The 26,274-nt window shown below is 33.8% G+C and overlaps 1 protein-coding gene across 2 annotated transcripts in view; it reads right to left on the bottom strand.

Annotated features, from left to right (window-relative positions):
* LOC126881331 (cholesterol transporter ABCA5-like) overlaps positions 1-26,274 on the bottom strand; it is a 254,480-nt gene that overhangs the window by 168,565 nt on the left and 59,641 nt on the right. The window contains exon 1 of one of the 2 annotated variants that reach the window (XM_050645552.1): positions 14,874-15,099. The exons of the other annotated variant lie outside the window; for it this stretch is intronic. The gene's annotated coding sequence lies outside the window, so the exon portion shown is untranslated. Of the gene's footprint in view, positions 1-14,873; positions 15,100-26,274 lie in introns of those variants that run through there. 2 annotated transcript variants of the gene reach the window in all.

The raw sequence follows: 26,274 nt of genomic DNA, 5'->3' as shown, positions 1-26,274 counted from the left end.
TACATAACTGATTTAATATTTTATTTTTACGATATTTACATTTGATATATTTATTGACAATTTATAATATTTGGGTGAGAAAAAGTCGTCTTGGTAACATACTAGTAAAATTTCATATTTGGCGGGGACAGTACTTCTTGAAAACAAATGTCTGTGACAAGAAGCCAAAGCAAAGACAATAAAAAACAAAAAGAACATTCAGACCAAGAAGATATTTTAGACACGACAATCATGGCATCAGAACAGCAAGAATTAGCAGGAATAGATAAACTATTACAACTGATGCAACTCCAGTCACAAAAACTGGATGACAATCAAAGAGAAACAAAACAAGCAATGGATGAAGCAAAAAGGACAATGGATAAAAATCAGGAAGAAACATCAAAGAAAATGGATAAAGTGGATCAAAAAATGGATGAAACACAACAAAAAATAGATGAAACACAACAAAAAATGGATGAAACACAACAAAAATTGGATCAAAAAATGGATGAAACAAAAAGAATAATGCAACAAAATCAGAAGGAAACAAAACAAGCCATAGAAGAGAACAACAAGAAAATGGAGGAACGCATAGAAAAGTATGAAATGAAAATTCAAGATAAAATAAAGGAGTTAACGAATGGCCAGAAAAAGGAACTAGAAAATTTGGAAAATAAGTTGGAAAATGCTATTCAAGTAGACAGAGAAGAAGTGGAAAAAAGAATCACAGAAATAGAAAAACAAGTCACCGAAAACCGGACGCAACAAAATGTAGGAGAAAGAAGAGAAATGGTTATACATAGCACAGATGACGTGAAGATAAGGTTTGGCGGGGATGTAAGAAGATTACACCCAGTGCCGTTCATAAATAGCCTGAAAAAGAAAATACAACACATCGGAAATGTCGAAACAGCAAAAGAAACTATCAGAAACCATCTCAAATATGAAGCAAGCCTATGGTTCGATAGTAAAGAAGAAGAATTTGGCAATTGGCAACAATTTGAACAAAAATTTTTGAATTATTTCTGGGGAAAAGTCCAACAATTGGAAATTAACAAGGAATTGCAAAATGGGAAATACAATGATAGGATGGGGGTATCAGAAAGGCCATGGGAAGACCAAGAGCCAAAAGAATATCAACAGGTGATTGAAACCGTACAGAGAAGATTACGGCGAAGCAACGAAAAATATATCCAAAGACAGGAACAAAATAGAAAAAGAAGACCAGTGACTTTCCAAAAGGGTGAAAAAGTACTCGTGAGAGCATTACGAGTATCAAATCTTCCTGGGGGCATTTGCGCAAAGTTGATGCCTGTTTTCGAAGGCCCGTACATCGTGAATAATGAAAATGGGATAAATAGTTATGAGTTGAGGCACAGGAACTCGGAAAAGATCCGAGGAATTTATAATATTCACGATGTATACAAATATCACGAATAAAAGACAGATACATGAAGTAGATAGTAAGTTAGGATATAAGACGTAGATTAAAGTAAGGAAATATACAGGGAGTTGGTTTTGCCTCGAGAAAATTTATTTAAAAATGCAGATAAATTTTATCGAATACAAGGCGGGGATTTGTTATATTTCTATTTGATATGAAAATTAAATTTTGATATTTATAAAAAGGATTCAATTTAATATAAAATATTTTCAATTTTCTCAACCACAGGCATATAAATTTAGAACAACCTGTATACAACAAATTGTTATATTTAATTTTAAGAAGTGATTAGTAGAAGCATACGAAACTCGGGACAATGCGCTTAGAATAAACAAAGTGAATGGCGCGTACCATTATCGTTGTTCGCGGAAGGTTCGATCATTAGCCTATGCTAAATAAAACTCAAGTGAAATCGATAATAGGTCATTATCGTTGTTCGCGGAAGGTTCGATCATTAGCCGATGCTAAATAAGACTTAGTGGAAATAGAGAATAGGTCATTAAATTTTGTAAATAGTAGAAAGTAATTTTAGAATGGGAATTAACTATTTCTTTTTTGAAAACCATTAAGCATATTTAGAAAGATTAAAAATTGGTTTTGAGGAATACTGCGAATGAGAGTTGGTGGTGGAAGGTTGATTTGTGAATCTGGAAGGGATATTTAGAAAGTAGGGGAATGAATGAAAAAGATAGATCAGAATGTTTTGAGCTGTCGAGAAGAGAGGTCCAGTAGTGGACGGTAGTGTACGGAGAGTGAAAAAAGCCGGTGTAGTTCCGTGAGTGTGGAGTATCTATCGTGGAACGAGAGGTAGGCCAGGTCGAGGGTAAAAGAACCTCCTTGAGCCAAGAGTGTCCCGGTAGCTGATTGCAGTTTCGAAAAAGGTAGAATACAGCATCACGACAGAAGCAGGAACGAGAGCTATATACGAGCTAGTTTTCAAAGGAGAACATTACTGAAAGCCAGGACGAGGTTTTGATCGCAGCCAAGGATAGCAGGAAACGGGTCTGGTGTGAAGACATTCTCAGTTCACCAGAAAAAGGTCAGTCTCATTTGTTTGGACATGAATGTATGGGTTTTTCGTATTAAATACCACATTATAAATTGAAGAACATAATCAATAATATCAGAAAAGCTTCATCAAACTTAAATAGAATTGTTGCTAATAAATCCTAATAGTTAAATGTTAATAAAAACTTTCAATTGGAAACCAAAAGGAAATAAGATTCCCATTTGTAAATGTTATGTTTAAGAATAATAAGATCTAGCAAATATTAAGCAGTGATTGCCATTTAAATAAAATAAACAATATTTTGATATAATTGTAACCCATATGTGTGTATTATTTTACTCTTTTCTTTCCTATCCCGATTAGGAACCATTGAGAAATATTTAGAAGCCACGTAAGTAAGTAATTAATTTTATAATTCGCCCTGAGATTGAGAACATATTGATATGTGATCTGGTTAAGTAATTAGATTATTATTAATGCATTGATTAAATTAAATGACATATAAGAATATTATCTCATCAATAATCAAGATCACATCAATATATATATATATATATATATATATATATATATATATATATATATATATATATATATATATATATATATACACCGTTTTTAGGCGTCAACGCCCTTCCGGTAGGGATCTATGGAGGAGTGTCACCGAGCCGCAAGCCCTTATCCCTTGCCGTACCACTCCTCCATAGGCCGATCAGACACCAGCTTATTCCAGACCAACTCGTAGATTCTTTTTAGAATTTTAGACTACGACGTCAGCCTTTTTATTTTTCTATTCACCGGGCTGGGGCACGAACCTCGATAGCCTCGACCGCATATCCACTACATTTGTCAATCGTGCGCCGCAGTCCGCTTGGCTAATCTGATCGACGCAAAAGAAAAAAAGACGCAAAAACGAAGATGCCACTTAAAAAAGCAGTTGAAAAATTAGATAAGGAAGCGAAGAAAATAGGGTTAGAAATAAACCAGCACAAAACAAAATACATGACGATAGAGAAAGACGACACAACAACTCAAAAAGATCTAATGATATAGAAACATAAATTTGAAACTGTATGCGCCTTTAGCTACTTTGTAGGAACAATAGGGAAAACCGGAAAAGAGAGAATAGAGGAAAGAATTCTAAAAGGTAAAAAAGCATATGGAATGAATAGAAATCTGCTGATAAGCAAGATGAGTAAGAGAGCAAAGATGAACCTATATTAAGACCTTAATAAGACCTGTTGTTATAGGTATATGGGATGGAAACAACGACGATTAATGAGGAAGAGGAAGATATCCTTCTAAAATTTGAATGAAAAATAATGAGAACGATACTGAGCCACAATGTAACAAGAGAGCGAGAAATAATAATGAATTATTCGAAAGCCATAAAATACGTATAGAAGAATGGCGAGACTCCATTTGAAAATCAGAGAAAACGAACCACCCAAAAAATTTAGGAAATTTTATATTTTTTTATGTATTTCTCAATTTCAATATTTTATCAATTTCTTTTACTTTGTTTTATATTAATTAACTTAAATGAATTATCAAGTGTACAAAGCAACCACGCCGAACTTGGTAAAAAGAAGAAGCAAATTCGCAAAACCTCGTAAACCATAAATTTCTCATAACTTAATATTTTACGAATCAACGAAGCTTCGCGGAAATGATTGTTTTGAGAACTGTACGAACTTTTGTAGTGTTTTAAAGCGTTTTAGAAATATCTTAGTTACACAGGCCTCCTTGCAGTGAAAAGTATGTCTTAATAACGATCGCAAAATCAATAGTGTGTTCAGATTGTTCGTGATCATCATCATACTGCCAAATTTGTCCACTGTCGGACATAGGTCTCCTCATGATGTCTCCGCCCTTGCACCCTTCTCTGTCCTGCGCAGCTGCAATCCAGTTTGTCGCTATTCTTTCAATGTCGTCGGTCTATCTGGTGTGTGGTCTTCCACGACTTCGCTTGTCTGCCCTTGGTCGCCACTCTAAAATCTTCTTTGTACAGCTGTTTCCTAAAAAAAACTGATATGACTCTTAGTAAGATTTGATCATTTTGAGCAGTGTATGATTGATCTGACATTATATTATATTTATTATGACAGACAAATAATAAAATAAACAAACAAACAGCCATTTTTTGACGTTGAACAGAATAAGTTATGTCACAAATTTTAAGATTTGGCAGTGACAGTGACAGAATGGAAATAATAATTATTTATACTTCAAAATACACTGCTCAATTTTCTATAAAATACGCTTTAAGAGTCGTATCAGTTTTTTTTTTGGAACCAGCTGTACATGTGTTGTCTCTCTGTCTTGCGACGTGTCCTGACCATTTCCACTTTAACTTCGTAATGATTTTTATGCTGCCTTCCACTCCATTCTTCGCCGTAACTCATCATTTCGTATTCTGTTGCTCAAAGTTACGCCAAGCATGGATCTTTCCATTTTTCGTTGTGCTACTTGTAATTTTCTTATTGATGCTTTATTCAATGTAGTGTTTCAGCTCCATAAGGCCGCGTTCAGAGTGGACGAGCAAAGAGCAAAGAGCAAAGAGCAAAGAGCAAAGCGGAGAAATCAAACTCATACTGGGAAATGGAGGTACACAGAGTGCTAGCAAAGAGCAAAGCGGCGAAACCAAACAAGTTTGATTTCTCCGCTCGCACTCTTTGGTCGATGTTGTGAGACCGCTCCCGTCTGAAAAAAATTTTGATTCGGTTTCTTTGTCAATTCCTATTCAAAAATGTCCCCTAAACAAATCTGAAGAGCACCGGGCGGAATTTTTGGGCAGAAATTGTTTAAACAATTTCATCTACTCTATGTCATATATTATTATGTATTTATAAGGTTTTAGTTTGTGAAAACTATCATTATAGATAGCAGTGCGTGAAGGGTTTAAAGTGTGCGTGAAGTAACAATGTATTTTAAATGGGATTTACTTTTTAGCACTGTTTTTGACACACTTTCATATAGTCAAATATCTTTAATTTTCGCGTTGTCATGGTGATGACATAATGAGCAATAAATTACAACAAAAGTTTTGACAGTTTTGTGGTTTGAAGGAAATTAAAATTTTTAAATGTCAAAGTTCTAAAAATTGTAGAATAGAAATGAATTGCAGTGACGAAGAGTTACAGTTTTTTTATTTGTTTATCGTAGATAAAATATTTTATCAAACTGTACTTGTATAGGAATCCACAAAGAAACCGAATCAGAAATTTTTCCAGACGGCATCGGTCTCATTACATGACTATTTTGGTATTTTTCCGAAAAATGAACCTCGGTAACCTGATAGCTGAAGTGTTATGAAACAAGTATTATGATTCAAAGAAGCCTGTTATGGGATCGAAAGATTCCCTATTCAAAGGACGACGATGACTTTTTAAATTTATAACTTTATGCAATTTTATAATTAAATAAATATTATGTAACTTAATAATTATTACTAGTTCTACAGTGTGGCAAAACCAAATGGAATAAATTCATTATTTCGTAAACCGACGACGACGATTTTAAGAAAAAATCCGGAAACAGGTCGATTTTTATTTTTAAAATATAATTTTTTGGCATTTATATACTAGTGACGTCATCCATCTCGAAGCTGAAATAAAAAATATACATTCGGACCAATGTAAAAGAGGTCATTTCATTGTTGTCTTCTTACCCGCGCGGCGTGAGAAATACAAAATAAGATTTACTATTTTATTTGGGCATAAGCCACAATTCGAGTTTGAAATCAAGTTTACTTGACGTTTCGACTTTCACTTCGGAAATCGTTATCAATATAAAAAAAACATTCATAAATTAAAAATATAACTTTGTTTCTCGTGAAGCAACGCAGTTGGAACAAGCAGAATATTATATTGTCACCGGAAAGTGAAAAAGGTAACGCACAACTTGAAAAAACCTATAGATTTCAAACTTCGTTTCTGGTGAAGCAACGCAGTTGGAACAAGCAGATATATTATAAGTGTGTCACCGGAAAGCGAAAATGGTAACGAACAACTTTGAAGAGCCTATAGTTTTCTAACTTCGTTTCTGGTGAAGCAACGGAGTTGAGACAAGCAGATATATTATAAGTGTGTCACCGGAAAGCGAAAATGGTAACGAACAACTTTGAAGAGCCTATAGTTTTCTAACTTCGTTTCTGGTGAAGCAACGGAGTTGACACAAGCAGATATATTATAATTGTGCTACCGGAAAGCGAAAAAGGTAACGCACAACTTGGAAGAGCCTATAGTTTTCTAACTTCGTTTCTGGTGAAGCAACGGAGTTGGAACAAGCAGAAATATTATAATTGTGTCACCGGAAATCGAAAAAGGTAACGCACAACTTGGAAGAACCTATAGTTTTCTAACTTCGTTTCTGGTGAAGCAACGGAGTTGGAACAAGTAAATATATTATAATTGTGCCACCGGAAAGCAAAAAAGGTAACGCACAACTTGGAAGAGCCTATAGTTATCTAACTCCGTTTCTGGTGAAGCAATGGAGTTGGAACAAGCAGATATATTATAATAGTGCCACCGGAAAGCGAAAAAGGTAACGCACAACTTGGAAGAACCTATAGTTTTCTAACTTCGCTTCTGGTGAAGCAACGGAGTTGGAACAAGCAGATATATTATAATTGTGTCACCGGAAAGCGAAAAAGGTAACTAACAACTTGGAAGAGCCTATAGTTTTCTAACTTCGCTTCTCGTGAATCAACGCAGTTGGAACAAGCAGATATACTATAAATGTGTCACCGGAAAGCGAAATAGGTAGTCCCTGAAAACTATAGGTTCTTCCACGTTGTGAGTTACCTTTTTCGCTTTCCGGTGACCCAATTATAATATATCTGCTTGTTCCAACTGCGCTGCTTTACCAGAAACGAAGCTAGAAATCTATAGGTTCTTTCAAGTTGTGCGTTACCTTTTTCGCTTTCCGGTGACAATTATAATATTATATCTGCTTTTTCCAACTGTGTTGCTTCACCAGAAACAAAGTTAAATTTTTAATTTATGAATGTGTTTTTTGATATTTTTAACTCAGGCGCGCCAAAACCAACAAACCACTCGCAAACTCGTCCAAATACGTATTGCGAACCATCAAAGCTTTTGTTGAAAAACCGACAGTAGTTAGATTGTGGTGCGCCGTGTGCGGGCCGTTTGTGCGCCACTTGAAAACACGTACTAATCTGACGGACATGCTGCGCGCGAGCGGCTCGCACACCGAGCAGAGCGCATATGTATACCTGCCTTTACGATGAATTCTCTAACAATTTCCGCGAGTTAGGAAGTACCACGTTTTCAATGAGGAGTTTTCGAAAAAAAAAAAAAAAAAAGAAAATAGCTTTCAGTGGGAAAGAACTAAACTCTAGTCTCGCGTAACTACCAGCTCCCACTCTGGTTTAGCACTTCTTTGCTCTTTGCTCGTACTCTTTCTTCGCTCCACTCTGAACGTGCACTTTTTGCTCTTTGCTCTTTGCTCTTTGCTCGTCCACTCTGAACGCGGCCTTAGTATTTTTGAGATTGCCAAATACTTAAATTGATGATTAAACATTCAGCTTCGATTCTGAAGAGTGATCGCTTCTAACCTTAATTTATACCGTTGTTTTTTAATTGTTAAATATGCGTGTTTATCCGATTTTTTTGCCGGTGCGGCGCGCTCTATTTAAAAAATCTCCTATTTCCTCCGAAAATTATTTTTTCTAGATTTTTTGGGACATTCTAAATAAAATAAGTTTCTTGACATTTTTCTCAAAAGTTAATAGTTTTAAAGTTATAAGTTAATAAAAAACTCATTTTTGGATTTTAAATCGCTTATAACTTTAAAACTGTTAACTTTTGAGAAAAATGTCAAGAAACTTATTTTATTTAGAAAATCCCAAAAAATCTAGAAAAAATAATTTTCGGAGGAAAATAGGAGATTTTTTAAATAGAGCGCGCCGCACCGGCAAAAAATCGGATAAACACGCATATTTAACAATTAAAAAACTACGGTATAAATTAAGGTTAGACGCGATCACTCTTCAGAGTCTTGAAGCTCAATGTTCAAACTTCAATTTAAGTTATCTGGCAACCTCAAAAATACTAATTTAAATATGAGTTTTTAGGCCTCGAAAATGCGTATTTTCGCATTTTTCAGATTTTAAATTGCCTATAAGTCGAAAACTATCAATTTTTGAGAACATTTACAAGATACCTTTGTTGTTTAGAATGACCGACAAAACTTAAAAATATATGTTCCAGAGCAAAAAACGTGATCTTTTGTATTTGTTTAAAAAAAATTGTTTAAACAATTTCTGCCCAAAAATTCCGCCCGGCACCCTTCAGATTTGTTTAAAGGAAATTTTAAAATATTTTTAAATAGGAATCCACAAAGAGACCGAATCGGAAATTTTTTCAGACGGGAGCGGTCTCACTACATGGACTACTGTGAGAGTAAAGAGCAAATATCTGCCGAGTGGAAAAGAACTAAACTCTCGTCTAGCGTAACTACCCGCTATTAGCACTTCTTTGCTCTTTGCTCGTCCACTCTGAACGTGCACTTTTTGCTCTTTGCTCGTTGCTCTTTGCTCTTTGCTCGTCCACTCTGAACGCGGCCTAAGTGAGCACCGGAAGTACGCATTGGTTAAATGCTTTTCTTTTTAGCTTTATTGGGATGGTTTCCTTAAACAAGGTACAAGGGAACAAATCCTGAACCTGAGACAACTCATTGAAAAGTCTAGAGAATTTCAAGTAAATATGATTATATGCTTCGTTGACTACCAAAAGGCATTTGATTGTGAAAGCTGGATAAATCTGTGGTAAATTTTAATAGAAATGGGGGCACCAATGCACCTGGTGACACTTATTAAAAAACTGTACCAGTCCAATATAGCGACAGTAGGATTAGATCATAAGTTCTCGAACCAATTCAAGACCGAGAGAGGTGTTAGACAAGGATGCATGTTGTCATCTGACTTATTTAACATTTATGATGGACATGTCATGAGGATGATTTTAGAAGGATGGGCCGGTGGAGTAACAGTAGCTGGTAGGAAAATCTCCAATTTAAGATTTGCTGATGACACTACACTTATAGCAGCAAATGAGCAAGAAATGTTTGATCTCCTGCGAAGAGTTGAGCACGAAAGCAATAAATTTGGTCTAAAAATCAATAAAGCTAAGACAAAAATAATGGTGGTCGACAGATTCGACACTATTCAACTGACTAACATGTTACAAGAATACCTGATAGTAAACACCTTTGTCTATCTCGGGTCTAGTATAACTAAAGATGGTAACTGTGAAGCAGAAGTTCGGAGACGTATTAGTATGGCAAAAAATGCGATGAGTCGTCTAACTAAAGTTTGGAAAGACAGATCTATCTCTCAAAATATTAAGATGAGACTGGTGAATGCCCTTGTATTCTCAATATTTCTATACGGAGCAGAGACTTGGATTCCTCGCGCATGCGAGCGCCAAAAAATTGATGCTTTTGAGATGTGGTGCAGAAACGTTTCCATTCTAAACCAACTCGAGATTAAAAAAGGCTGTCCACAATATGTCTGCAACGCATACTGCAATTCTTTGGTCACGTGGTTCGCAGAGGTGACGACAGTTTGGAGAGATTAATTGTTTCTGGAAACTTTCCGGGGAGAAGATCAACAGGACGATCACCAACTAGATGGTCCGACCAAATAAAGAATTCAGCTGGAAACTCATTCTGCGAAGCTCTTAGAGCAGCTGAAGATAGAGACCAATGGAGAAACATTGTTAGGAATATTCGAAGAAATCACGATCCTCAGTAATGGGCAAACGACAAGAGAGAGAGTTCCTTAAACACGTCTCTTAGTTTGCCATACGCTGCCCATCGTAAAGCTATTCTTCTAGATAATTCGCAAGTTTGGTTGTCTCTACTTATTTGTATTTCTTGGCCCAGATAAATGCATTTGTCAACTGTTTCGATATGGTAGTTTTCTACTTTCAATGGTCCGCTAGGTACCTACTAAATTGGTCATCATTTTAGTTTTCCCAAAGTTTACTTCCAACCCTACTTGTTGGGAAACTCGTTGTAGTTCTTGCATTTCGTGGGCTTCCTTTAAGTCGACGGTTATTAGAACTATGTCGTCTGCAAATCGTAGGTGGTTCAGCCCTTCGCCATCGACATTCGAACCTCTGTTTTCCAATTCTAACATCTGTCAAAGGCATAATGGGTCTGCTAACAGGGGACTGTTAGCTGAATAGGCAGTTGCAGCTGATGGGATTGGCAGATGATGACCTATGCATATTCTGTCACCTACAAGAAAAAACAGCAGAGCATATTTTATGTCAATGTGACAGCCTGGCAAATGTTCTGTTCTTTGCATTAGGCGAAGGAAAGCCACTGACAAAAAGTTATATGGACGGTTCAGTCTCGAAGGTATTACACCTTTTAAAAAGGGTGAGGCTAGAGAATGAAATCTGTCCTTATAGAAGTCCTTATTGAACCTATCTATCCATATAATATACATAATATATTGAATAATTATAATATTCGGTATTGAGCTGACATACATCCATCAAAAATAATTGACGTAAGATGCCTCAACTCAGAAGATCTAGGTAGTGACCACAGCCTAGTATTATGTAAAATTAGAATCACCATGAAATGCTTCTCCTAAGAGAGTGGCACCAACACAAACAGAAATCAAAGTCGAAGGACTAAGTACGGAATCCACGGAGTACTTATATAGAAAAAGAATATCACAGAAGATTGCTGATAATGAAATACTAGAAAACGATAACATCGAGGAAAGCTGGGAAAAACTCAAAAGTAACATAGTTAACGCAGCAACAGAATCACTTGGAGAGAGGAAAGTAACGAATACCAATATATCAAAAAAGAAAACCCCATGGTTTCGAGAGGAAGTGAAGATAAAATGTGAAGAAAAGAAGAAAGCCTTTTTACAATACAGAATAGAACAAACACAACAGGCATAGAACCGCTATAAAAGAATTAGAAACGAAACAAACACTTTAGTCAGACAAATAAAAAGAGAACACTGGGAGAGTTTCTCAAAACAGATGGAACACGACTTCTACGGAACACAAAAGGAAATATGGAGAATGATCAGAGGACAAAGAAAAGAGATGAACGAAATTATTAAAACGAAATACATTCAGAAGGAAACTTGGGCAGACTATTTTCAATCTCTGTTTGCTAAAGATAACGATAACGAACCACCAACACCTGAAGTGACAACAAACGAAGAAATAAATATTGAAGAAGTAGAGGTAACGGAAACATTAAGGAAATTAAAAAATAGAAAATCACCAGGAGAGGACAGAATATCGAATGAACTCCTAAAGTATGGAGGACAAGACCTGACCAAACAACTATTAAAACTAATCCAAAAAATAATAGAACAAAACAGAATACCACAAGAATGGAGATCAAGCATCCTAATACCTCTCTTCGAAAAGGGAGAAAAATCGGACCCGGAGAATTACAGAGGAATTAATTTATTAAACACCACACTAAAATTAACGACAAAAGTTATAACAAACAAACTGAATAAAATTATAACATTAGCAGAAGAACAACAAGGTTTTACGTCGGGAAGATCATGCACCGACGCTATATTTATAATGAGACAGATTCAAGAAAAATCGTTAGAATACAACAAACCGGCATACTTATGTTTCGTGGACCGTAAGAAGGCATTTGACAGGGTCAAATTAAAGGACGTTATCCATTTATTGTACGCAAGAGAGGTACCTCTAGGAATAATTAAAACGATCGAAAATATCTACGAGAACAACACAATAAAAGTAAAAGTAGATGAAGAACTAACCGACCCAATTGAAGCTGGCAATGGGATAAGACAGGGAGATTCCTTGAGTCCTCTTTTGTTCAACCTGATCATGGACAAAATAATAAAAAAAGTAAGAACAAAAAAAGGATACCAAATGGGAGAAAAACAACTTAAAATAATCTGCTATGCAGACGACCCAATACTAATCTCTCAAAGTGAAGATGATTGACAACGTATGCTGCACGAATTTAATATAACCGCTAGAAAATTTAACATGTTAATTTCCCCAAAAAAGACTAAATGCATGGTTATAACAGCAGATCTAATAAGGTGTAAATTAGAGCTGGAGGGTCAAATAATAGAACAAGTCATGGAGTTTAAATATCTAGGCATCACACTATGCAGCTACGGAAAGCTCGAGACAGAAGTGGAAGATCAGGTGAATAAAGCAAACAGAGCCGCAGGTTGCCTGAATGAAACAATATGGAGAAATAAAAACATCGGAAAAGAAGTGAAAGGCAGAATTTACAAAAAAGTCATCAGACCAATAATGACACGCGGCAGAAACACGACCTGATACAGAAAGGACAAAAAGAATGCTAGAAACAGCAAAGATGAAAACATTGCGAAAAATCGATGGTAAGACGCTGTGGGATAGAGCTAGAAGTGCAGATATACGAAGGAGATGCAAGGTGGACAACATTAATAACTGGGTGAAAGGCAGAAGAGTAGAATGGAACGACCACATAAGCCGAATGACAGCAAATATAGTAGTAGGGACGGCGAGAGACGGTTCCCCAATAGGACGACGATCAGTGGGAAGACCACGAAAAAGATGGAATGACAACTTACTGGAGGCACACTGAAAAACAGACAGAGTAATGTCTATATAAAAAGAAGAAGAAGAAGAAGAAGAAGAATAAGAAGGTATTGAGCTGACTTTACACAGAGTTGACCGTACTACCATGTATTTTCCACATGTTTTAATAACTTACATGTTAATTAGTTCATCGTAAAACATAGAACTTCCTAGTTTTTAAATCATTTTTGCCTGCGGCTTTCTTATTTTGATGATTACGGACTAAGGTACCCCGTAATTGATAATTATTGTTCCTTGTGTACTGTTTGTTAATCAAAGGGTTTTTTGAAATAACATTAGTAAAGAGTGTCTCCAAAACGAAGCATCTTTGCTATACTCTCCAAATTTTTATATTTTATGCAATCGATCATGTATTTTTGTATGAAGTTCACAAATAATTGCAGCATTCAGTCAATAATGACTGTATAAAATGAAGAACCAAAATTGTTACACTAAATAATGTACTTTTTTAAGAAACCAAACTGCGAATAAACACTTATTTCAGCGTTTTTAAGAATAAATACGTTTTAAAAATAGTTAAAACTATATTAGTACCGGGTGTCCACTTATATTTTCCCCCATTTTAACTGCCTATAACTTCTAAACGGCTCAAGATAAAAATATGCGGTTTTCACTGAAATGTTTTATTTTAGTAAAAGTTTTGTCTGAATGGATTGAGTTTTTTATATCGCTTTCAAATACGAAATAAAATATGGCGGATTTTTGAAAAAAACGTTGACTTTTTTTAATGGAACACCCAGTATATTCTTTTGTAAATTGAAAGAAAGGTCATTCACCTATCTAGCGATATAAAGTTTTTCAAAATCGGTTGTCAAATCACTGAGTAATTAAATGAGAGGTGCAACGTGGATATCACATACCTAAATAACATAACTAAATAAGTTATGTGATTTCCACATTGCATCTCTCATTTTAAAAATTAATTGCTCAGTCATTTGACAACGGATTTTAAAAATTTTTATATCGCTGGATAGATAAATGACCGCTTTTTCAAGTTTTTAGGTAAGTGACCACTTTTTATATCGATTTTAAATAAAAAAATGGCGGATTTTTGAAAAAAAAACCTTGTTGACTTTTTTTATTAAAACACCCAGTATATTTTTTTGTATCTTGAAAAAACGGTCATTTATCTATCCAGCGATATAAAATTTTTTAAAATCGGTTGCCAAATGACTGAGCAGTTAATTTTTAAAATGAGAGATACAATCTGGAAATCACATAACATAATATCATTTTGCTGTTATGTTATTTAGGTATGCGATATCCACGTTGCACCCCTCATTTTAAAAATTAATTACTCAGTGATTTGACAACCGATTTTGAAAAACTTTATATCGCTGGATAGCTGAATGACCTTTCTTTCAATTTACAAAAAAATATACTGGGTGTTCCATTTAAAAAAAGTCAACAACGTTTTTTTCAAAAATCCGCCATTTTATTTTTTCGTATTTGAAAGCGATATAAAAAAATTCAATCCATTCAGACAAAACTTTTACTGAAATAAAACATTTCAGCGAAAACCGCATATTTCTATCTTGAGCCGTTTAGAAGTTATAGGTAGTTAAAATGGGGGAAAATATAAGTGGACACCCGGTATATAAAACCCGATAACTTTACATACATATTTTATGTAAATACAATAGGTACACAAAATTAAGCTAAACAAGAAACTGATTAATTTCAAGCAAATTAATTTTATGCAAATCTAAAAAAAGAGTCTCCTGGAGTCTCCCTTTTCCAACAAACACAAGTCCTGCAACAATACTGCGCTGAAAAGATATAATAAAAAACCTACCCTAATATTGTTTTTCCGGCCTCCAGCAGCACGTCATCGCCATTTTGGAACTGCACTGGGAGATATTTTCCGGGTCGGACAGCGGAAAATGACCATTCACTTATGATTTCCACTAACTGACCATATCGATTTCGAAAAGAAAAAGAGTTTTACGTGAACACACAGACCCTACACAAAACTATTCATGTCGATGAAATGAACAATGTCGGAAACGACACGGCCGATCTCGAAGGGTGGATGACATGAAGGAGGGTTGCCCCGGGTCAGATGAGGGGCGGCTCGAGAGGAGCGGTGGCGGAGCAGCCGACGCCGGCGCCGATTTTGTAAACGGCTGGCGATCGCGGAAAAGTGTGGCAGTGGGAGAATTGCTTATTGCTTGCGTCGGTTGATACTCTTTTATGTCAACAGTTTTATTGTCAAGCTTTTAGTCGAAACGATTATTTTAATTTGCAGATATTAAATATTTTTGTTTTTACCTTTTAAAATAGACACTACTTATTCATTCATTTAGTAATTTTCGTGGGATCTCACCAATTGGTCCACCTGCAGTTTGCTACAGTAGCTGTTTCTATTTTTGGTTATACTACTCTGGTTAAAAGGAAGTCATCCATTATTTTTGTTGATATACTTAGCCTTCATCGGTTGATACTTTTCCATATCAAATGTTTTGTTGTTAAACTTTTATTTGCAAAGATTATGTTTATTTTTATTTTATTTAAACGTTCTGCTTGTCTGTAAATGAAAATTACTCTACGGATTTTAAATCTACTGTTTAGTAGGACATTAAAATTGAAATTGTCTTCTGCTTGTATCGAATGATATTTATTTATGTCAATAATTTTCATGTGAAGTTTTCAGTCAAAATGATGACATTACTTTACAGATTTAAAATATTCTTCTTTTCCTTTATTATCTTTTCTAGTATGACAGTATTTTTTTCATAGTTTTCACACTATGACAGTATCAGACTCATAATGAGAACATATTATAGTCTAGGCGCCAAATAGAGGTCACCGTGTCCTTTTCAATTCTGATGGACAAACTCAACGGTTTCTTATGGATTTTTGCCTGCTGATTACGAATTTCGAGGGTGGATTTCGATCCGAGTGGTCAAAAAATTGTTATAAACAATTTAATTGTTTATAAATTGTTTATAAGGCTCTGGCTCATAAACTAAAAGAGATAAAAAAGAATGTTTCAAATAAAATTTGTTCGTTGATAAAAAACGAAGAAAAAAACGTTTACTAAACGTAAATCCAACAATTAGAACTCAAGATATTGTAAAATTAGTGCACAATGCAAATTGCAAAATAAATATTTTTCGAAGCTTTATCGATCATATCTCGGCTTCTACGCATACAAATGAGCCTTGGAAGGTCTCATTTTTAAGCTTCATTAATAGGCTTCCAATCAGAGTTTGCTAAATTACCTCAAATTCATTTGTTTTAAAGTTATACCTGTTTGAAGTTATAATTTTCTTTAAAAAATTGTACATTAATTTGTTTATAAGGGTTTCAAGCAAATTTAAGCTATAAACATTTATACTTTAATTAACAATAATGATATAAGAACTCAAAAGGAACATTTTGAGCTTACGAAAATGTTTGTATGTTTATGTTTGGCCAATATATCGATATTTTAATAGAGCGCTCTGAGGCGCAAGATCGGCTCACCGCGTAAAGGTCCACGCGCTAACTTCTCGATGCAAATTATAATTTCTATGTATATATACTTTATCTTCATTTTTCATTTTTGAAGATCCTAATAAAATTTTATCATATAATTCTTATAATTAAATCATCATACTGTACCTCGTATTACCTTTCATTCTATTTACTTTGTCTTCTATTTTTTGTAGTAAATGAGAAAAAAAAACATTAAAAACTAATATTTCAGAAATATAACTAAAAAGTAAGTTGATATTATTTATTAATACTATTGTTACAAACTTTTTGTTTCATGCATCTGAATCGAGATATACAGCGAATCTCAGCATTTTGACATCTGCATAAGTTCTTTTCTTAGAGCAATTTTTACAGTTACATGGTGGTACTAAGTCTGTTCTTGTAGGCAGTAAAACTAAAATTTTCTGGGGCTTCAGAGTCTAATTATCTATATGATATAGATATAATCTGTCCGCTATAATCTATATATAATCTAGATATAATCTATCCACTATCTAGTGGATAACGGATAGTATCCATATAAAGTGGATCTAGTTCTTTTGCAGCATCATCAAGGCACGTCAATTGTGTGTATGCCGCCACAACATAAATGCTCGTTTTATGTGCAATGATGATGCTGCAAAATAACTTGATCCATTTTTATATGGATATCACATATTGGCTCATTTGCATATTTGCATCAATACTTGACTGCTTGACATAGCGCGCCATTAAAATATCGATATCTTGACCAAAAATAAACTTACGAACATTTTCTTAAGCTCAAATTATTCCTTTTGAGTTCTTCTATCATTATTGTTAATTAAAGTATAAATGTTTACAGCTCAAATTTGTTTGAAACCCTTATAAACAAATTAATGTACAATTTTTTTAAGAAAATTATAACTTCAAACGGGTATAACTTTAAAACAAATGAAGATCAAGTAATTTAGCAAACTCTGTTTGGAAGCCTATTAATTAAGCTTAAAAATGAGACCTTCTAAGGCTCATTTGCATGCGTAGAAGCCGAGATAGGATCGATAAAGCTTCGAAAAATATTTATTTTGCAATTTGCAATTTGCATTGTGCACTAATTTTACAATACCTTGAGTTCTAATTGTTGGATTTACGTTTAGTAAACGGTTTGTTCTTCGTTTTTTATCAACGAACAAATTTTATTTGAAACATTCTTTTTTATCTCTTTTAGTTTATGAGCCAGAGCCTTATAAACAATTTATAAACAATTAAATTGTTTATAACAATTTTTTTACCACTCGGATTGAAATCCACCCTCGAAATTCGTAATCAGCAGCCAAAAATCCATAAGAAACCGTTAAGTTTGTCCATCAGAATTGAAAAGGACACGGTGACCCCTCTGGCGCCTAGACTAATAGAAGAGCGATCCGTTAAAAGTTATAACGGAATAAGTACCACCAGGTAAAAGAACAACACACAGACATAAACCGAGATTTAGGCAACAAGTGGAAGAAAGCTTAAGGAGCATGGAAATTAGAAATATACGAAGGAGAATCAAAGAGAGAGAAGAAGGAAGAAAATTAGTGGAAACAGCGAAGTCACATCAGAAACTGTAGAACCAAACCCAACATGGGATGATCCCCACACAAAAAGGATCAAGTGAAAACAGCTTCAGCTTCCTCGGGAGCGTATAGCTTGTAATATAAATAACTCTCAGGCATTTAAAAGCGATTTGTATTCTTTAAAAAATAAAACAGTATACAAACAGTAGTTTTTGTTTATAAAATGTCAAAGATAATCATAATAATCGAACTTATGGGAAGGACTATATCAATTACTTTTAATGGGAAATAAGCCACAATTTTACCAAAAAAATGATTTTTATTAACAAATACAAAATACTACTAAAATAAACAAAAATGTTGCTAAGTAAAAAAATTCTTCTAATAATTTATTTAATCTGACTCATTTATATTGGCAATTCAGACTGAAAGAGGAAGTCAATATAAAGAAAATACCACGATTAGTAAGTCAATAACATATCGAGTTAATACAAATTTTATATTTTAGTATTACTCATTGTATATCTATGTATTATTAATATTATTTATAATTTAAACATATAAAGTCAGAATTTAGTATTAGTTTTTTGAAAGTAAATTAAATGTAAGACCAAATACTTACGATGTCGGGATAGTATCACGAGGTTTTTTCCTGGTTTTCCCTCGTGATTTACTATGGAATCTCTAACGCGAGAATTTTACTGTCATCGTTGCATTTGGTTGTCTTTTTAAAGACAGATCACATGCTATGATTTTTTTGTGACGGATATTCTTGAATTGGGATTGATTTCATGTAATCGAATGAACTATCTTTTAGTAAAGTCGTCCCAGGAACGCAACTGCTAAATATTGGCGATATCATTTTAAAGTAGAAGACTTTACGATCAGTTTAAAGTATAATATACGTCTGAATTGCCAATATAAATGAGTCAGATTAAATAAATTATTAGAAGAATTTTTTTACTTGGCAACAACATTTTTGTTTATTTTAGTAGTATTTTATATTTTGACAAAGAAACCCGATTTGGGCTTCGAAACGTTAGTAAAAATCATTTTTTTCGTAAAATTGTGGCTTATTTCCCATGAAAAGTAATTGATATAAAAATGCCACAAGAAAATAGTTTCAGAACAATATTAGGGAAGGATTATATTATAAAAATTGGTTCCATTGGGTAGTGTATAGAGGGTGTAACAAAAAGGAGGGTCGAAAATTAAATCACATATTCTGGGACCAAAAATAGTTCGTTTGAAGCTAACTTTCTTTATAGGTGCTATTAGTACAAATGTGCACATAAAAAAATTACAGCCCTTTAAGTTTACAAAATGATGATCGATTTTTTCCAATATATCGAAAACTATTAAAGATTGGGTGGTAAGGTAAAGTTTTCAACCCTAATAGAAACATTAATAATATTGAAAAATAATAAAAATATTACTAAAAGATTTTTAAATTGAAAAACTTATTGGTCCATTTCCCTGGTAACACCTCCCAGGATTCTAAAATTTGTAAGCCAGATGGATGCTGCAGTGAAGACAAAGGGAGGGAATTCTAAAAATTGCAATTCACAACTCCCGTCTTTAGCTTGGTAAAGTTCCAACGGAAACTATTTTATCTATTAAAGATTTTTTATTTAAAATGGACATGTGGCATTCTTATGGCAGGAACATCTTAAAAAAAAATAACAGTGAAATTTGAGAACAAAACCCCCATAAAAATTGTATGCGGGTTTTGTTCTCTTAAATCCCCTCAGACTTTTGTGTACGTTCCAATTATAGTTTATTATGCAACGATTTAATGAATTATGCATTTAATGATGGTCATTATGATGCGAGTATGACGGATACGAAACGAGCCGCGTAGAGTTTCGTATAGAATACGAGTTTCATAATGATAATTAAATGTAATAATTCTATACATATTTTTTTCTATGATCATTCACAACAAAAAATATGTTCAAATTAATTAATTTTGTAACGCCAACAAATTAAGTAGTTATATCCATGGTTAAATTAATTATTTTGTTAATACATTTATATTTTCAATATTACAATAATTATTAAAATTAATTTGAGGATAAATTTTTAATATCCCTATCGTCTTCACACATTTTCCTAAATATATTTAATTTTTAAATTAGTCAGCTTGTTTACATACTGAGAACTGTCAAACCGTCTGATTTGACTCGTAATTGGCCACTGCGCATGTGCCACCTTCATCGCGAATGTCATCTCTCGATCCTATTGGTTAAAAATCTGTATCATAATGAAGCTTATTATGATACAGATCATGAAATCATATGTGATATATTAATGTATGAGAGTAGAAAAAATTATTATTGAGACATCATTAGTTAATCACAATATTTTTAAAACTTTTTTGCCTCTTAGTACTTTTTTGATAAGATAGTTTTTAACATTTGTAAAACCCACCACATTTTGTAAATTAATGGTTAAGTAAGATTATGGTAGGGGAGCCCAAGTGGGGATTTTTGCAGTTACTCGAGCACGTCAGATTATGACATGGAGAGAAACCTTGTACACTGTAAGTGAATCTCTACCATATATTGGATCTCACTACATGAGGGTTCATTCAGGGGGGCCGAAAAAAAAATCTATCCATAGAAAAACTCGAAATCGTCAGATTAAGATAAGGTACGTTAAGTACTTATAAACAGTGCATATAACAAAGTTTCACAAGAAAAAAGTGAATCAAGTATATTCAAATGGGAAATAAGCCACAATTTTACCTAAAAATGATTTTATTAACGTTTCGACGCCCAAGTCGGGTGTCGTTGTCAAAATACAAAATAATATTATTTTGTATTTTGACAACGACACCCGACTTGGGCGTCGAAACGTTAATAAAATCATTTTTAGGTAAAATTGTGGCTTATTTCCCATTTGAATATACTTGATTATAAAAATGCCACAAGAAAATATCTTCAGAACAACATTAAAAAAGTGAATATTTCGCGAAACGAACGACAGATCAAAAAACTAAAATATACATGCTCAATATTTTTCAAAAATCTATCGAATAATACCAAACAGGACTCCCCACGAAGAGTGGTGGGGGGTAAATTTAAATACGAATTTTAAATAAGAATCCCGCGATATTTCGCGAAATGAATATCAGATCGAAAAATTGAGGAATACACTTATTCAATATTTTTTTAAAAATCTATCGAATTTCACTAAATTCGACCCCCCTCGGAGGTGGACTGGGGGATTACTTTAAAATCTTAAATAGTCGCCCCCATTTTTTATTGTACATTTGGATTCCTTTTCTAAAAATAAGTAACTATTATTTGAGAAATTTTTTCGAATTATGGATAAATGACTTTATAATCGAAAAAAACCATTGTTGGAAATGGAAAATTAAATAAAAAATGGAAAGTCCCCACTTAAATGGAAAACTTTACTTAACTTTTTTTGGTTTCAGAACCTAATCTTCTCAACCCAATACGTCCCCATAACGTTCGAGTGGCTGCACCTTTAGCATACTTTCCTCCCTACTATTATAGAGACCTGGTAATAATATGAAAATTTATTTTTTATAATTTACATTTTTTAGGTATACTCATATTTTGAAACATTTTAAAAAAGAAGCCAAATCTCGATAAAAACTGGTTTATCGAAAAAATACTAAGAGTCAAAAAAGTTTTGAACACATTATCTTTAACTAATGGTACCGCAATAATAATTTAATTCAAACGTACACACAATTTCGGGAGGTTTAAGGGAACAAAACCCCCATAAAATTTTTATGGGTTGCACAAATTTCACTGTTATTTTTTAAAAATGTTACTGCTATGAGAATTCCATATGTCTATTTTCAATAAAAAATCTCCAATAATTTTTGATATATTAAAAAAAGTCGATTTTTATTTTGTAACTTCAAAGGGCTGTAACTATTTTTATTTGCACATTTGTACTAAGGTAAGTTAGGTTCAATCGTTGATTGAATATCAATCAACGGTTCAATTGAACTCTTTTTGTTCCCAGAATATGTGGTTTAATTTATGACCTGCTTTTTTGTTACACCCTTTATGAAAGACATTTTATATCATTCGCACAGGACGTTTGTTTTGTGCTACACATGTCACAAAGTATGAGAAAAGCCTCTTGGTAGCTAATTCGCGATTAAAACTGAATATAGAGGGCAGGTCGAATGCAGTAAAATGGCCGATATAAATGGTATAAACAAACATTCAATTGAGGAACAGAACAATACCGATTTTATTTAAAATATTTTAATGTACAGTGGAACCCCGATAAGGCGGCCCCCGATAACCCGGAAGTCCGGCTAACCCGGACCGATTTTCATCAGATAAACATTTTGATTATCAATATTTTGTATTTTTCAATTTAATTGTGGTTTATTTCCAATCAAAATAGTTAATTATCAGACAAACCTTTCAACAATAAAAATGTATGTAATATAATATTTGAGAGATAATGTGTATGTGTGTAATTTGAACTATACGATATTAAAAATGACTCATAGCACACGCCGCAGAAACAACAGCCACCTGTCTGTAGTATCTATTCCTTTTTATTTCAAACTGTCAGCATTGTTTAGGAAAGACTATTTAAAAAATTCTTTTATAAACAATGGTCTTTAGTATTGTGTGTCTTGTATTGTTCGTTTCCATTTGCTTATGTTTGGGTTTGGTGTTTTTTTTTAGTAATTTTAATGAGTAGGTATCTACTGTGCATATTTATAAATATATTTCATGTTATTTCAATTCTAACGGAGTTTATCTGTAAGTATACCGTATTTTATTAATTTTTACCATATTCTCCGGCTATCTCGGATTTTCGATAAACCGGATCGGCCGCGGTCCCGATTAATCCGAGTTATCGAGGTTCCACTGTACTCATAATGCTGAGATTTACTAAAAATTTCTTAATTAGTGACGAAATTCCATTCAAATCAACAGTTTGTTTATACCACTTATATTAGTTTAAATTTATTCCACCTTCCACCAGAGGTCAGATACTTTGTTTTTAATCGCGAATTACAACACAAACATAACTTATGATTTCAAAAGAAAATTTTCGGTATAAAATACGCCAGTCAACAATATTAGATGAGTCCCTAGAATGTTGACAACTTCTTTAAACTTAAACCATGTTCAATTTCATCAAGTCCGACCAAACTAGCAGCCCAAGCAATTATATTGTATAAAGTTATCTATATTTAAGGAAGGATTACCTACATTTTTTATAATATCCTTTCGTTCTTCCCGTCTCTTTGGCGTCACTTTCACATTTCACATGACATGTTGTACGTAACGCACACAACAGGGCCGGCCTAAGACTAATTAACTATCCGTACGATCAATAAAAATGCGATACGCGATACATATCGCAATATGATAATTGTTAGCACATAGAAAGAAAGCTAATTTATCATTAAAAAAGGAAACAAAATAGCTCCCATTTGTGTGGTTAAAGTGACTAAAGTTCCCAAGTTTCTGATCAGATTATAATTTATCAACATAATATGTGTCTGTTAAGTATAGTAATCAAATTGTATATCAAGCGTATATGATTGTGAACGAAGGGTCTCCAACTTTTTAATTCGATATTGTTGGCGTATTCTTGTTATTGACTTCTTTTAGCATTGGCAACCAAAGCCCGCTACATTCTGATGATGGGTTTGGTACACCTTTGTCTTCATTAAGTAGGATGAGAGCTGCTTGTTTGATTTCTCTTTTTCACGTCTGATTCTTTCATGATTAAAGAATGTATTTCCGTTGTACTCTGTATTCATTGTCCCAGGCTTGTTGCACATCTGTGATCTATCGAAGTCCCTGTTTTTGATGTATGTTTCATGTTCGCTTATCCTGACACTTAGCGAGCTTGCGATTTATCCCACATTGAAATTGATATATTCACACGCTACTTTCTAGATGCAAATCTGTGGTAGAGATGTTGAAAAAGTATCTATTCGTTACAAAGTACTCGTTACTTACGAATACCGAAAGTAACGATTACTATACAGAGAGGCAAATCGTTACTTTGATTACTCTGATTACTTCGTTACTTCGTACCAATCGTATTAGAGCGAGTAACGACTATATTGTATCTACAACCAGTACACTTGACTACTTTCTACCAATTGTATCCTAGCGAGTAACGGACGGGACTGGTATTTTACGAGTGTTATCGAATATCGTTATCGGTATGAACCGTTTTAAGGGTGTGAGGATGATGAGAAGATAGAAGATGAAACAGAGGGAGGTATAATGGTATACGTAAAATATGTAATGTATTCCATTAACAAAGATCGAATGCGAGAATCCTATATTTTTATCTAGATCCATATCTATACCTATACAAAATACCTACCTACTGAGAAATACGATTCTCGATATGATTACCGGTACTCGAATACAAAGATAACAAAAGTAATCATAGTAATCAAATCATTTTTATCCAATAAACAGATCGGTGAAGGTTGTTGTTATATCGGAATACCTATTCGCGGTGTGCAAGTACTTGGAAGGGAAACGAGAAACGACCGTGCGCGAGTCGCGGAGAAGTATTGCAACTATCTTAAATAATTCATATTGTCAATTGAAATTGTCAAATTGACGTATATTTCATACCTTCTGTCATTGAAGCAGAAAAATTATATATTGCTCCACAATATCGATATGATATGCAATTATTATATAAAGGTAAATTTAATTAATTGTATTTTGCTTGCAGTACTGCATTTTAATAACTAATTTTATTTCTTCTTCTTCTTCTTCCTTTATTGGGTTATATCCCTCGGGATAATTCGCCCAGCTTACACCAGGGAAATACTCTTGTCTTGCTCTGGGCAGTCGAATATTTCCAAATATATATGTTAAAGCCTCAATTTTTTTTTAAATATATATTAGCAGGAACATCTTCGTATAGGGCCAGACAGTCCCTACAGGAAAGACAATATTATACCATAAGGGTTAAGGCTTCTATCATTTGGAGGTCCAATATCTTTTTATATCTTTATCTTCTTAATTTTTTTAATTCAAATTTGGGAATTGATTAATTTATAAATTAAGTTTGGCTAAGTTAAGGAATTTAAGGATCAGGTTAATCCTACGTGGATTAAGGTTGGACATAAGTAGGCAAATTTCAATGGGAGTAGGGATATTTGTCTTGGCTAATTCTTTATATAGGTCAAAATTGGGTGACATATTTATAGGGCACTCAAAAATCAGATGATTTAAGGACCCAACTCGGCCACAGTCACAATATGGGTCATCTTTTACTCCTATCCTGAATAGGTGAACTGGAGTAGCACAATGACCTGTCCTCATTCTAATAATGGTGGTTATATGTCTTCTGTCTTGGTATGCAAAATTGTGGTACCAGGGGAGTTTATCTATCTGACCTACAATTTTAGAGTAAAATGAATTATTTCGATTTTTCCCCTGCCATTCTTGCTTCCACCGATTCCAGATGGAATGCTTCATGTCTGGTAGAAAGTTGGAATAGTGAAGAGTGATACCAGCAGCTACATTTAAGGTTCTACCTATATTAGCTAGTTTATCAGCCACCATGTTCCCTTTAATATTCGAGTGTCCTGGAATCCATGCCAGACTAATATTAACGTTATTTTCTTTCGCTTCAATGATGCCTCTCTTGGTCATGAACGATGAATGTTCTGTTTCCATAGAATAGGTTGATCTGCCTATTTTCTGTAAGGCACTTTTAGAGTCCGAGCAGATGATTGCTTGTTTAATCCCATTTTTCAAAATAATTTGGAGGGCATGATTAATTGCGACAATCTCAGCCGTACATATTTGGGTATACTTAGGTAGTTTACTGGTATAAGAATAGTTGATCTCTCGGCTAAAGACACCAAAGCCTGCTGATCCTTCATCATCAACCGAGCCGTCCGTGAAGAATTTGGTGTGACTAGGTTTATTTAGAATTATTTTTTGGAGTTGAACTGAGGCAAGTTCATCTGAACGATTAGATTGGATATTTATGATTGGAATTGTTGATAATTGATGGTCTAGTTCAAAGTTATGGCATGGGTATAAGTCACTTAAATATAAGTTGGGATAAGTACTTTTAAATTTGTTTTTTAAAAGCACTAGAAATGGAATACTTCTGTTTTTCCAATGATTTTGGTTCCTTTGAATTGCCAAATCTAACAGGTCGAGAGCGGAAATAATTGGGTTGCCAATTAACATT

Source organism: Diabrotica virgifera, chromosome 3, assembly GCF_917563875.1.
Source record: "Diabrotica virgifera virgifera chromosome 3, PGI_DIABVI_V3a".
Taxonomy (NCBI): Eukaryota; Metazoa; Arthropoda; class Insecta; order Coleoptera; family Chrysomelidae; genus Diabrotica; species Diabrotica virgifera.
The sequence above is the reverse complement of the archived record's forward strand: the minus strand, read 5'-3'. Positions and strand labels throughout refer to the sequence as shown.